The sequence below is a fragment of the Pteropus vampyrus genome, unplaced genomic scaffold, assembly GCF_000151845.1.
Source record: "Pteropus vampyrus isolate Shadow unplaced genomic scaffold, Pvam_2.0 Scaffold40, whole genome shotgun sequence".
NCBI classification, from domain to species: domain Eukaryota; kingdom Metazoa; phylum Chordata; class Mammalia; order Chiroptera; family Pteropodidae; genus Pteropus; species Pteropus vampyrus.
The window spans coordinates 8,304,717-8,317,764 of NW_011888821.1; the positions used below are offsets into that span (position 1 = coordinate 8,304,717).

General features: G+C 43.3%; 1 pseudogene; it reads right to left on the bottom strand.

Annotated features, from left to right (window-relative positions):
- Positions 1-10,121: 10,121 nt before the first annotated feature.
- On the bottom strand, positions 10,122-10,240 carry LOC111738613 (annotated as a pseudogene).
- Positions 10,241-13,048: the final 2,808 nt, after the last annotated feature.

The following is a 13,048-nucleotide window of genomic DNA, read 5'->3' on the forward strand; positions in this document are numbered from 1 at the left end:
GCATATTCTTGTAGGAGAGGCGGCCCTCCCCTCCCTGATGTCGGTCCAGCCCCGTCTGCATGGCGGGCTTCCGTCTGACAGGGAGAAAGAACCGAGCTCCCTTTTTGCAGTGAGATGTCCTGATTGCAATCATCTTTCGAAGTTTTTCTCTACTAAGGAAAACCTTGACCCCTGTCTCGCTTGCCTGGACTGGAGGGTCTCCGTGAGTCAGACTTCCTCCTAGGTGGAGAAAACTTGAGGCAAACTTCTGAATCGGTTCGAAAAAATTATTATTAACCTGCCTCATGGAATACGCCATGCTCCGACCGAATGCAGGAAGAGGAGGGGGAGCCCCAAGTATCTAATTTAACACCGGAAAATTCCCGGGGATGATTTTACCATAGAAAGAAGACATATTGAGGGTTGTAAGAAAAGGTTTCATAAAAAAACGTAAATGGAAAGGCCATAAAATTCAAATGAAGCTCATTCCCCAGGTTATAACAAGCCTCTGTGCGCAGACCTTGTTAATAGCTTTTTTTAAAAAAAATAATTTTATAGTAGCTTCTATTTTTTTCTGCAGGTGTAATTAGAGCTTAATTAATCCCCCTCCAAAGGGGAAAAAGAGGACAAAATGGTATTTGATCTGAGACATGTCGAACTGGCAAAGCAATTAGGATCAGCAAGTGACTTTCTGTTACCTTTTTCCCTAGCTAGGTCTTCTGGGAGGCAGATGGCTTTGGATAGAAGCACCCAGTGTCGCCCCTGGACCAGAAAATCAGTGGTGCCAGGACCTACAATAAGGCCAAAGGGTTTTATTTAGACTGAGATCATACAATTAAAAAAAAAAAACAAAAAACCCTCACTGTGAAAGCCTGCCACTCAAATCTCTGGTAGTAAGAAGGGTTAGTTAAGTTTCAGATGTAAAACAGAGTTTAAGGTACCCAAAGCATAACTCCAGCACTGAAGCCGTGTGACTGTGCAGACCTCTCTGGGACGAAATTTCTTTGACTCTATAAAATGAGAATAGCGATAATACCTAATTGATAGGCAGTAATGAGGTCATTAACATAAAGCACCAGGTGTGGGAAGTTGCTAAGTGATAGTATACGCGTGTGTGTGTGTGTGTGTGTGTGTGTGTGTGTGTGTGTGTGCGCGCGCGCACACGCATGTGTACCTCCTTGGTTTCACTATATAATTTAGTGGGATTAGTCTTGAGCAGTTCCCAGCATCAGGATGGATCACCTTGAGCTTGCACAGCAGACTTGTTATACTAAGACTGTTAATGGGACCTCTGGTGGCCTCTTCGGCTCAGGAGAAGCCATGGGCAGCACAGGTGTGCTAGCTAATTAGAGGAGAAATAACCTGGGGCTCAGGGAACTGCATATGAGAAGCCCAGGGCTGGTGGGACCTGCCGAATGGCGGAAAGTGATCTAGGGTAGGGGTGGGGTGAGTGGGGAGGGTCATAAGAGGATTGGGAGAAAGACATCTTCCTTCCAAAAGTAAGCAAGCAAGCGAGCCCCCCCTCCCCTGCAGTGACTGCAAGTGATGCCAGCGTCTCCAGGGCGACGGTGAGAAGCTGGCCCATGGAGCGGTTCCTCCTCTAAGCCCCTGACGTGCTCTGGAGCCGAAGCAGACTCTGTTTCTTGCTTCCTGGCATTTGCATGTCGGCTCCCTCTGCCCGAAGTGTGCCCTCACCTACTTCATTGTATGAATCCCTCCTCTTTCATGGGTATGCTCTCCCGTCAGCTAACTGTGATGCCCAGCCCCTTCCCCCAACATGTTAAATCCAGGACAACCATGGTCAAATCTCCTCTCCCTCATACCTCTTCTTAAATAAGCGTGTTCGATTAAGGTCTCTAAGCTCCAGTAGAGTCGGGATTGCTTTGCTGTTGTCGTCGTTCTTTTGTTTAATTTCGATCACTTCCATACCCCCCGTTTCCAGCACAGTTTTGTTTAATGAGTAAATAAATGAGTGGATAGGAAGAGAGAAAAGAAAGGGGTATGTCAGCAATGAGAAGAGAGATTAAGCAGCAGAGACCGTTCATCGCTAGGCCTTTTTCCTCTTCGACTTGCTCCTACCTGCTCCTCTGAGACCCTGTCTGTCATGTCCCTTAAGTCTCTCTCAACTCTCCATGGGGCTCTCACAGACTCTTTGCCTCCTTGCTCAGAGCCAGGCCCTTTCTCTCCAAAGAATGATAGGCCACCTTAGAATCCCCTGAAGAGTAGGCTGAGGCTGAAATTTCACTCTTCACTCTCTCTTTTAAAAATATCGCAGATCAGCAAGATATACATACATACACAGTCAGGCCCGACTGTGCCTGAGATCAATAATCAGATCAATGAAGGAGACTTAGAGAAAAGAAGAGAAATTAGAGTTCCTAGACTGACTTCTTGGGTTTCGTGGTTTGTGTCGCCAACCCCACAATCTTAGAGAAGGCCAACTTCCTCTCTGTTGTTAGACACTGTGTGGTAACTAATTGGGTAGTTGCTGAATTGAAGGAATAATTGAGAACTGGAAGCCGCAAGTTCAGCCTCGATCGCCAATTTTGTTGAGGAGAAGTGCATTAAAATCGATTGAACAAAAGCACAGAGCCAGTTGTGTTCTATGAACTAGCTCCAAAGTATATTTTGAACATCAGCCACCGATTCTGCTTCTGGACAAAGCGGAGTCACAGAAATCGATTTACTCTCTCATCTGAAACAGCCAAAACTAACAACAGCCGAACGAGACCCACTGTATGAAACAATGGTTTTCAAGACACGAGACATCAAAGGTAGTGATCCGTGAGAAACGAGAAACAAATGAGACAAGCCCTACAACTGCCCTTAGCTTATTGCCTTGAGAGCCTCTCCAAGCTGTAGGACAGGCGAGAAGAACCCAGGCAGAGCCCAGGGACACCTAGAGACGAAAAGACTCCTATCCATTGAAGCTCCTGAGGGTTCATGGACAGCAAAATGCTTAGAGTCCCCAAGACAGAGTGCCAAAGAGGAGACAACTTCGCAGAGACATCACTCTGAATATCTGCAGAGGGTCTCCCTCATTTATTAGCAAAGTACTGATTTGTGCATATGTATGAGGAAAATTCTTGAGGTCAGGAAAAGACCACCTGGGAGAATCAGCGACAACAGCCCCCAACATGTACAGAGCACTTAGAATAGTGCTCGCTCCCATCACGTGGCTCAGAAAAACTCATAATTCACTGGATATTTTGTGTAGTACTCAGTAGTGAGCAAAATTGGCACTAGATAAAACGTCACCTTGACCCTGCCTATCAGATCTTAAATGCAAGACCCAAGAGGTTCAAGCTCTTTCTACCCAGTTGTCCCAGAATGTAACTCAAAAATATTTATAGAATACGAAACTATCAAGTGCCCAACAAAGTAAAATTGACCATGTCTGACACCCAATAAAAATCTACTAGGCATGCAAAGAAGCAGGAAAGTGCAATATATAATGAGAAAAATAAATCAACTGAAACTCACTCAGAACTGGCACAGGTGTTAGAATTAGTGGACGAGGACATGGAAACAGTTATTATAACTGTATTCCATATTAAGTAGGGACATTTTTATAGAGGATATAAAAAGAAATCCAAGTTAAATTTCTAAAGATGAAGACTCCAATGCACCAGGCAGAATTAATGACAGATTAGACACCGCAGAAGAAACAATAAGTGAACCTGAAGGCATAGGAATAGAAACCATCCCAAATGAAACTCAAGAGGATACAAAAATGAAAAGAGCATCAGTGAATCATGAGCCATCTTCCAGCAGCCTACCTTACATATAATTGGAGTCCCTAAAGAGAGACTTGGGGAAAAAATTTTCCAGAAATAATGCCTGAAATGTGCCCAAGCTAGATGATAAATGCGCACATCCAAGAAGCTCAATAAAACTATCGCACAAGAAACGCGAAGCAAACTACACAAAGGCCCATCATAAGCAAATGGCTTAAAACCAGTGATAAAGAGAAAATCTGAAAAGCAGACAGAGAAATACGTTGTGTTATATTCTAAGTAGCAAAGATAAAAAAATGGCAACAGATTTCTGATCAGAAATAATGCAGTTTGGAAGACAGTGGAGCTCCATCGTTCAAGACCCGGAAGGAAAAGAAAGTGGCCAAATGAGAGTTTTCCACCTAGTAAAAACATCGTTGAAAAACGAAGATTAAAGAAAGACATTTTAAGATGTGCGACAGGGGAAAATGTAATCACCAGAAGACCCACACTCCGAGAAGTGTCAAAGGAAGACAAGGGAAAATGATACCAGATGGAAATGTGAAAAAAATAGACAAAGGACACACCAGATACAGTATCTGCAAGGGTAAATGCATACGATTGTTTCTTAGTATTTGAATCTCTTTAAAGGATAATTGGCTGTTTACACAAAAGATAATAACAATGTGTGAGATCTGTAATACACGTCAAAGTGTAAGGTGTGACGATAGCACAAATTTTCAAAGGGGAGAAATGGAAGTATACTATAGGAAGTACACTACCATAAAGTTGTCATATGATGTGTGAAGGCTGTGACTGCACGTAAGGGTAGGCAGTAATAAGAAAAACATGCATTCTCTAAGCTCTAAAGCCAGGACAACATGAAGAAAATAAAGAGTTATACCAAATTAACCCATGAAGGGGATACAATTTAAAAAGTACTTCTGAAATGGTGGAGTATATTCTCCAAAAATCCATTCCTCCATGAAATCAACAAGAACCCTGGCCACATTTGTCAAAATCAACCCTTTTCAAAACTCTGGAAATTAACCACAAGCTTGCAAAACGATTTCATTATTCAAGGAAAGTGATTGAATCCCAGTCAGAGCAATGAGGTCCCCAAAGCCTCATCCCTGGAGAGCTGTCACTATGTGATCTGTCTGGCAGTTCCTTAGAAACCCCCGTTCTCAGGGGTCATGTTAAGTCGACTGTGTTGCCGGAGGAGCAAGTAGGGAGATGTCTTTCGAGAACTAAAAAGTATTACTGCTGCAAGATGAATAATGGTTAAGCTCCGATGGACAGCACAGAGGCTAGAATCAACAACGCTGTACTGTATACTTGAAATTTGCAGAGAGCAGGCTGTAAGGTGGTGAGATCTTTGGTGGTAAGATCTTCTCACCACCAAAAAAAAGGGGGTGGGCAGGGAAAGAAAACAGTAACGTGTGAGGTGATGGATATGTTAATTAACTTGTCGTGGTGATTACGTTATAATTTAAATGTAGATCGAAACGTGATGTCATACACCTTAAATATACGCAATTTGTCTTTAGCAATGACATCTCGATAAAGATGAAGAAAATAAGAAGACCGTTATGATCCACAGTGGGCTCCTCCATAATCACCATAGGTAATGAATCTTGCTCTTATTTTTATAAGCGAGGGTATCCATTTGCCGCCTCCCCTCGCAATTGGACAGTTTTATGCCAACAGATGAGATGATCTAGGTACAATGTACAAATTCCTAGAAAGATACAAACTACGAAAAATGACTCAAGTAGACAAGTGGTTGCCGGGAAGAGTGAGGAGCGTAGAGTGACTGTATAATAGGCATAGGGTTTCTTTGGGGAATGATGAAAATCTTCTAGAATTGTGTAGTAATGATGGAACAAGTCTGGATTTACTAAAACCCACTGAGTCATACACTATAAAAGGCTGAGTTTTGTGGTATGTGAATTATATCTCAATAAATCTGTTGTTTTTTTTTTTAATGAAATCATAAAAAATAGTCCAACAGAAGAAACAGAAAAGAAAGAAATGGATCTAATAAAAAACAAACAGCAAGATGATAGACATGAACCGGACTATATTAATAATCACATTCAATTTAGATGGTCTAAACATCCTTATTAAAGGCAAGAGGGCCAGTCTGGATTTTTTTTTTTTAAAGCAAGACCTAGCTATATGCTGGGGAAAAAAAAAATCTTTAAACTTAAATACACAAATAGATGAAATATAAGAAGATAAAAAAAGATATATCATGCTAATACTACTTTTATAAGAAGCTGGAACAGTTAAATTAATACCAGAGAGGATAGATTGCAGAGCGAAGAGTAAAGAAGTTTGCTTCATAATAATGAAGGGGTCATTTACTCCAGAAGATACACATGCTTCCATGCCAAATAACAGCCCTTGAAAAGACACAAAATGAAAACGGAGAAATGCCAAGAGAAAGAGTCTCGCAACTATAAACAGAACTGTCGAATTCCTCTCTCGATGACTGACACGACGAGCAAATGGAAAATCAGCAAGGACACGGAAGACTTGAATAGCGTTGGACTGACTTTACTGAAATAACATTTGTATGAGATTGCACCCAACAGTGGCAGGACACGCACGATCTTCTCCGTGTGTTTTGAATGTCCACACGGAACGGTTCACCACATAAACTATATCCTAGACCTAAATACAAGTTCCAGTAGAGTTAAAAGAGTCAAGTCATTCAAAATAGGTTTACTAGCTATAATGGAATTAAATTAGAAATCAATAACATCTTTAGACAACTCCAATATTGGGGCACTTAATAGCGTATTTCTAAATAAACCATGGGTGAAAGATGAAATCAATAGGGAAAGTGTTTCGAACTGAATGAAAATGATGATACCACATTTGAAAAGGTGTGGAGCGTTGTGAAGGCGGAGCCTAGGGAAAAATTCATGGCCTTAAATACCTTTACTAGAAAACTATGAAGGTCTCAAATCGACGACCTCAGCTTCCACCTTAAAACAGAAAAGGAAGAGCATGCTAGATTGAAAGCAAGCAGAAGAAAGGATGTAATAAATATCAGAGCGGAGATACAGGAAACAGAAAACAGAAGATTAATAAAACTAAAAGTGATTCTTTGAGAACGTCGATACAATTGATAAACATCTAACCAGACTGATCTAGAAAGAGCACACGAGTACCAATAGCAGAGAGAAAGCTGACATCATTACAGATTCTCTAGATAGAAGATAATAAGGTGATTCGTATAACGAACAGCTTTATGTCCATAAATTCAACAACTTGGCTGAAATGGACAGATTCCCTGAAAGACACAACCTACAGAAAGCTCACTCAAGATGAAATAGAGAACGTGAAGAAAATGAAATTGTAGCAAAGAACACTCAAGGCTCAGATGGCTTCCCTGGCGAATGCTCCACGTGTTTGAGAAAGAAAGAATGCCAATTCCACAGAAACGTTTCCTAGTTTATTGTGTGAGTCCAGCATAACTCTGATGCCAAAACTCATCGAAGACAGGATAAGAAAGAAAGCTACAGGATGAGATTCTGGTCACCACCCAAGATCCATTCTGCGTGTAGAATACAGAGGGTTGGTCTGGGTGAAAATTCTATCAGACAGTGCTTCAGAGGGGCCTTGTGGTCAGCCAAATCTATGTTCAAAATGCCTTCTCTGACACTCTACCAGTGGTGTGGTGTTAGACAAGTGACTTCACTTCTCTGAGCCTGTTTCTCATCTATAAGTCAACAAGCAACACCTAAGGCTGAGGGTTAGGATGAAGATTAAATTAGATAACCCCTTCATAGTGCCCTTACACAATGCCTGGGACTTCATAGGCAGTTCCATAACTATTAACCGTAACAAGATAATATTCGTGCTAACGTAAAGAAGGCTTATGTCTTTTGTGGTATGTATAAATGTTCGCAGAGGTAGTTATGTTTTGATCAATGAAGCCATTTCAAAATTATTGGTTTTCTTTGCATTGAAGGGAAGAATTTAAATGCTCTATAACTACATAACTTATATAACTACGAACACAGGAAGCAGTGGCTATTTTTCTTCTTTTTTTTCCTGGCGTAAAAAGAAGGACGACTTTTTTTTTTTTTTTTTGCTCCAATGTAATGTAAAAATTCCTTTTGCCCATCTATTTTCCTGCTGACTGAGGACCCGACTTCCACAGCGGTCACTCAGTTCCTTGGTTCAAGCTGAGACAGAGTCCAAAGAAGTCTCATTTGCTGGAATCTGCTGGTTTACCGAAGCCCCTGCAGCTTCCAGCCTTAGCTGAGAAAAAGCTGTTTGGAAGAGAACTTTACGGGTGGGTCTCTGCTCAGAGTTTTGCCCTCTGCATAAAAATAAAATAGCTCTGAGTCCTTATCCCGTTTATCTATGCCTCACACTCAAGTCACCAAGACACCAAAGTACAAAGGATGCAAACCTAAAATGCATTCCTTTTCACCACCCGACTGATGGAGATTTACACAAACAACTGGGACCGCGAGCTTCTAGGTCGTTCCCCTGAGCTTTGTGTACGGCTGGCACTTTCCCACACCCGCCATCGCCAAACCCTCATCGTTCGTAAACAATATTGTAGAAAATGGCTCAGCTCAGAGCTCACAGAGCCCTCTCTTCCCCGCTTCCCCATCATCTGAACCTCGAAAAGGACACACCTCTCCTCTGTGAAAACATGGCAAAGCATTCCGAACAGGCCTGGAGTCCACGCTCACAGGTGCTGTAAGGACAGGCTTCAGTGACCCGTGGCGGGGTCTCCTGCCTCCCCTGCTGTCCCCGGCAGGTTTATTATTCTACCACATGGGTCGGCGACAGGAAGGCTTGCTGCGTCTGGGGACAGGCTAGACCAAGGGAGCAGACAGACTGCTCATTGTTTCTGAAGCTTTGGAAGCACAAAGAGCCTGCCTGCTTATTCGTGTGCCTCCGTCACTGTCCCATTTTTCTGATAAATAGGGTTTCTCACTCCCTGTCCCATGGAGAGGGCCAAGTAAATCTGGAGAGAGAGAGAGAGACTGAAATTATTAGGATTCTTTTCCCTCCTCTTTTGGGGCTGAGATGGGGTTTCTTACCTGCAGCATTATTGATATTTTAAACCAAAGATTCCTTTATTCTGAGCAGGCCATTTTGTGCCCTGTAGGATATTTAGCTCCATCCCGGGCCTCTCTCTACCCACTAGATGCTGGTGGCAGCCCTCAGTCCTTATGACCCAAATGCCTCCAAACATCGCAGACTGTCCCCTGGGGTCAAAGCCTCCTGAATAAGGGCCCTCCCTCATCCCCCAAACCTGTGAAGCTATGATGTATAAGGCAAATGAGGCTTTGCTGCTGTGATTGAGTTAAAGATCTGGAGATGGGGAGATTATCCTGGATTGTCCAGGTGTAATCACAGGGTCTTCATAGGGGACCGCAGGAGGCTCGCAGTCAAACAGAAGGCCACATGACCACGGAGGCAAAGGGAAGGAGAGATAGATTTGAACGTGCTATTTACTTCGTTGGCATCGAAGACAGAGGAAGTGGGGTCACGTGTGAGAAGACGTAGGTGGCCTCTGGAAGCTGGGAAGAGCAAGGACACGTTCTTGGAGAAGGAACACAGCCCCACACCCCAGTTCAGCATCCGACCTCCAGAAGGGTAATAGACGTGTGGCCGTGTTAAGCCACTGAGTTCGTGATACTTGGTTATAGCACCAGGGGAAACAAACTGGGAACACTCCGGAGAAGCTGAGAGCCCTCAGGGTTCGAGATCAGCTTTGCCACCCAGCGGCTGGGCTGCTTGGCCTGTCTGAATCTCATTTTACTCCTCTGACAATAACCGACGGCTCTGTCTCCCTGCTCTGCCACTTTATGACTTGGAAAACAGCCAGCCAGCTCTAGACAGCTATGCTGGGGTGACGGAGAAAGCGGGGTGTCAACCTTGCCCCTTGAGGTAGGATTAAGAAAAATAAATATCTGGTCATCGTCCCTGGTTCCTGGCACAAAACTTTAAAAGCCTTTGGAATTTCCTGAGTGATGGAACGTTTCACGTTATTCGTAAGGAACCCCTTCAAACCCCACCTGTGTTTACACTGCTGAGGTGACTCCTGGTGGACCCTTGGACAGTTTCAAGGATGGTCTGGCCGTGCCAGAGAGACCAAGCGGTTATAAAGGCTGAGAGCTTCCAGCCTCACACGTGCCCAGACCTCCTGGGAGGTGAGAACAGCCAGGGCCTCACTGAGTTCAAGCACGTGGTCAGTGATTACTCCGTCACGCCCGTGGGACGGAACCTAGGCAAAAAACTCTGGAATTCGAGACTCAGGGAGCTTCCTGGTTGGTGACCATATGTTTGTTGTTGTTGTTGTTGTTGTTTAGGGGAGGCAACCCTTGGTTGACCTCATAAATTGCAAAGGACCTTGTCAGCTTACAATCCTTTATATTTTATTTTTTACGCCTACAGCACCCGGTCTTTCTAGGTGGTCTCCCATCCAAGTACTAACCAGGCCCGACCCTGCTTAGCTTCCATGATCAGATGGGATCGGGCTTGTTCAGGGAGGCATTGCCGTAGTGGCGACCATATTAATGCTGCACAGTCAGGGTGCTGCACCCCAGACTCCATGGGGTCTTGCTCTCAGGACCCTTCCAAATCCTGTCACCTTGTAAATCTCTTCATCTGGCTGTTTATTTGTCGCCGTTATAATAAAGCAACGGTCACCAGTAGAGGCGCTTCCTGGATGCCATGAGTCCTTCGAGTAAATGATCGAATCTGAATGCATAGCTAAGTTGGTCAGGCGGAAGCGCGGGAGGAACCTGGGGCCTGGGGCTCACGTCTGAGGTAAAAAGACTCTTGTGAGGCTGAGCCCCTAATGTGTGGACTTTAACACTGATCTCAGGTAGTTAGCGTCAGAACTGAATTGAGTTGTTGGGCTCCCGATTGGTGTCAGAAAACTGGTTTATTGGAGTGTAGCCTTTGCCCAGCTTTCCTTGTCTAAGCGAGCAGACTGCTGGGGTTCCCAGCTTTTAGCGATATTATTTAGATATTATTAGATATTTATTAGATATAATAAATAAAGATATTATTTAGGGAGTCTTCTCTCCCTAAATAATATCTTACCCCTAATATATAAATAAATCGAAGCAAATTTCAGGTCATGAATCTCTTCCAAGTCTTCCTACCCTGTACCCCTGACATAGCTTTGTGAGAACCTAGGGCCCTATTGAGTAATTGGGAAGCCACCAGCCAGGGTCATCTGAGATCCCTTTTCCTCTCAGGAAATACTGATATGTATTGGCAAAGTCTGATAAACAAGAGATCTGATTTCCCCAAAGCCTTGGATGCTTCTTCGGGGGTCGCCTTCCTCTCCCAGGCAGCTCCAGGGGGAACTGAGGGTAAAGTAAGCATCACTCTTGGCTGAGTCGGAAGTCTGTCCCCTGGGAGCCCAAGGTCAGACCTGTGCGGTCACAGAGCCCAGCTCTTTATGATCAGAAATAAAACAAATCCTGCTCCTCTCTCCTCCCTCAGACAAGGCCTGTCTCTGGTAATATCAGGTTTATAAGAACAGTTTCTCACTTTTATTCATTTGAGAATCGAATTAGCTTTTACATTTGCCTCTGCAGCTTCAAAGAACATCTCCTAGCCATCATTTACTACACTATTAAATCGAGGAGAATCTTGTCAGTACATCTGATAATTTGATTCTGAGGGATGTTTGTGTTGTTGCTAAGCATTTTAGCCAGCAACAATAACGTTGCAAATGTGGCCAGGCCTTTTAACTACCAACTCAAAAGAGATTTCGACAACTTGTAGCACTAATAATAAAGAGACTAGATTACTCTGAAAGTTATTATGTTTCAATAGGTGGAACTAGATTCAATTTAAAGATACTCCCAGCTCTGGCCAAAGCAACATCTTTAGTTTCTCATATGAAACCAGGTAAAAAATCTGATGTCGGAGCAGTGAGAAATTTTCATGTCCCAGCATATTAAGTAGGTTTAGGATTGTCAGTGGAAAGTGTGACCTGCCAAAAGTTGTAGAGAACATAGAGTTTCTACCAAAGAGACTGAGGTTCAAACCCCAGCTCTGATACTTGAGCAAAGTACATATTCCTTAGTACTTTTACATTCTCCTGTAAAATCAAGAAAATTAATAATAATAATAATAATAATAATAATAATAGTATCATAATAACAAGAACAACAGCAATTTTTAAATAATAATAACAGAATTCGAAGAGATTAATTTAGGTCAGAATTTCTCAACTTTACTTAGCTCATTGACATTTGGGGCTGGACCACTCCTTGTTGTGGGGGCCTGTCCTGTGGATTGTGGGATGTTTAGCAGAATCCCTGGCCTCTGCCCACTAGATGCCAGTAGCAAACCCCTTCCAGAGAGACAGTCAAAATTGTGGGCATCACCAATTGTGGGCATCACCAATTGTGCCCAGGGGCGAAATCACCCCGATTGAGAGCCACTTGTTTAGATAGTGTTTTCAAAGCTCTTAGATGATGCCTGACTCACAGTAAGGACTCAGCAATTGATAAGTGTGATTAGCATTTGTTTTTAAAAAGCATCTGTGCAGCCTACATGCCTCCCATTGGTACTGGTTGAGTGTCCTGACCTTGGGTGTCCACTATACTCGTTCAAGTAGAATTGTCTACGAATCCAGCCCGGGAGATTATCTAAGGAGACGTGAATTCTGGTGGCTTCCATTGTGACCCGACAGCCTGAGTTCTCTGCTCTGCAAACTCTCAATGCAAAAGTCAACAAAGTCCCTGTTTTTCTCAGAGCAGGATACTGCATCTCCACGCACAAGTGAGGTCGGCCAACGCAATGTGTCTTTCGTCCATCTATCTACTCGTTTAAAAAACATTTACTGAGCATTCGGGATATAATGAATAAATGTTGGTTTCCCTCTTCTCGAAGTTGTCATGACAGTGTAGCAGGGAGCAGCAGAGAGGCAAAAGATGATTACGACACAGAACAGCAACAGGAAGAAAGAAAAGAATGTGTCCCCCGATGACACAACCCGAAATATCAGGGAAAGATCTCTTCGAAGGCCTGAGTTTTCAAAACTTAGGACCTGTTTTTTTTTCTCTCTCTTATAAAACTGATTGCAAGGATTGAGTTCTATGCTTTTTCATGGAGAAAACTCAGGAACAAAAAGAGGGTAACTCTTGTTCAAGGCAACCCAGCGAGTTTGTTCCAGGGTCGAGTTCAAGTTTCTTTACACTATAGGTCTCTCCATAGGAGGCAAGTCAATGCAACAGAGTGAACTGTGCCCGCAAAAATATGTTCTTCCCTAGAGAACAATCAAGTGATATCTCAGCGTCTGGGAGGGCATCCTGGTGCGTGCATGTGTGTGTTAGTGCGTGTCTGTT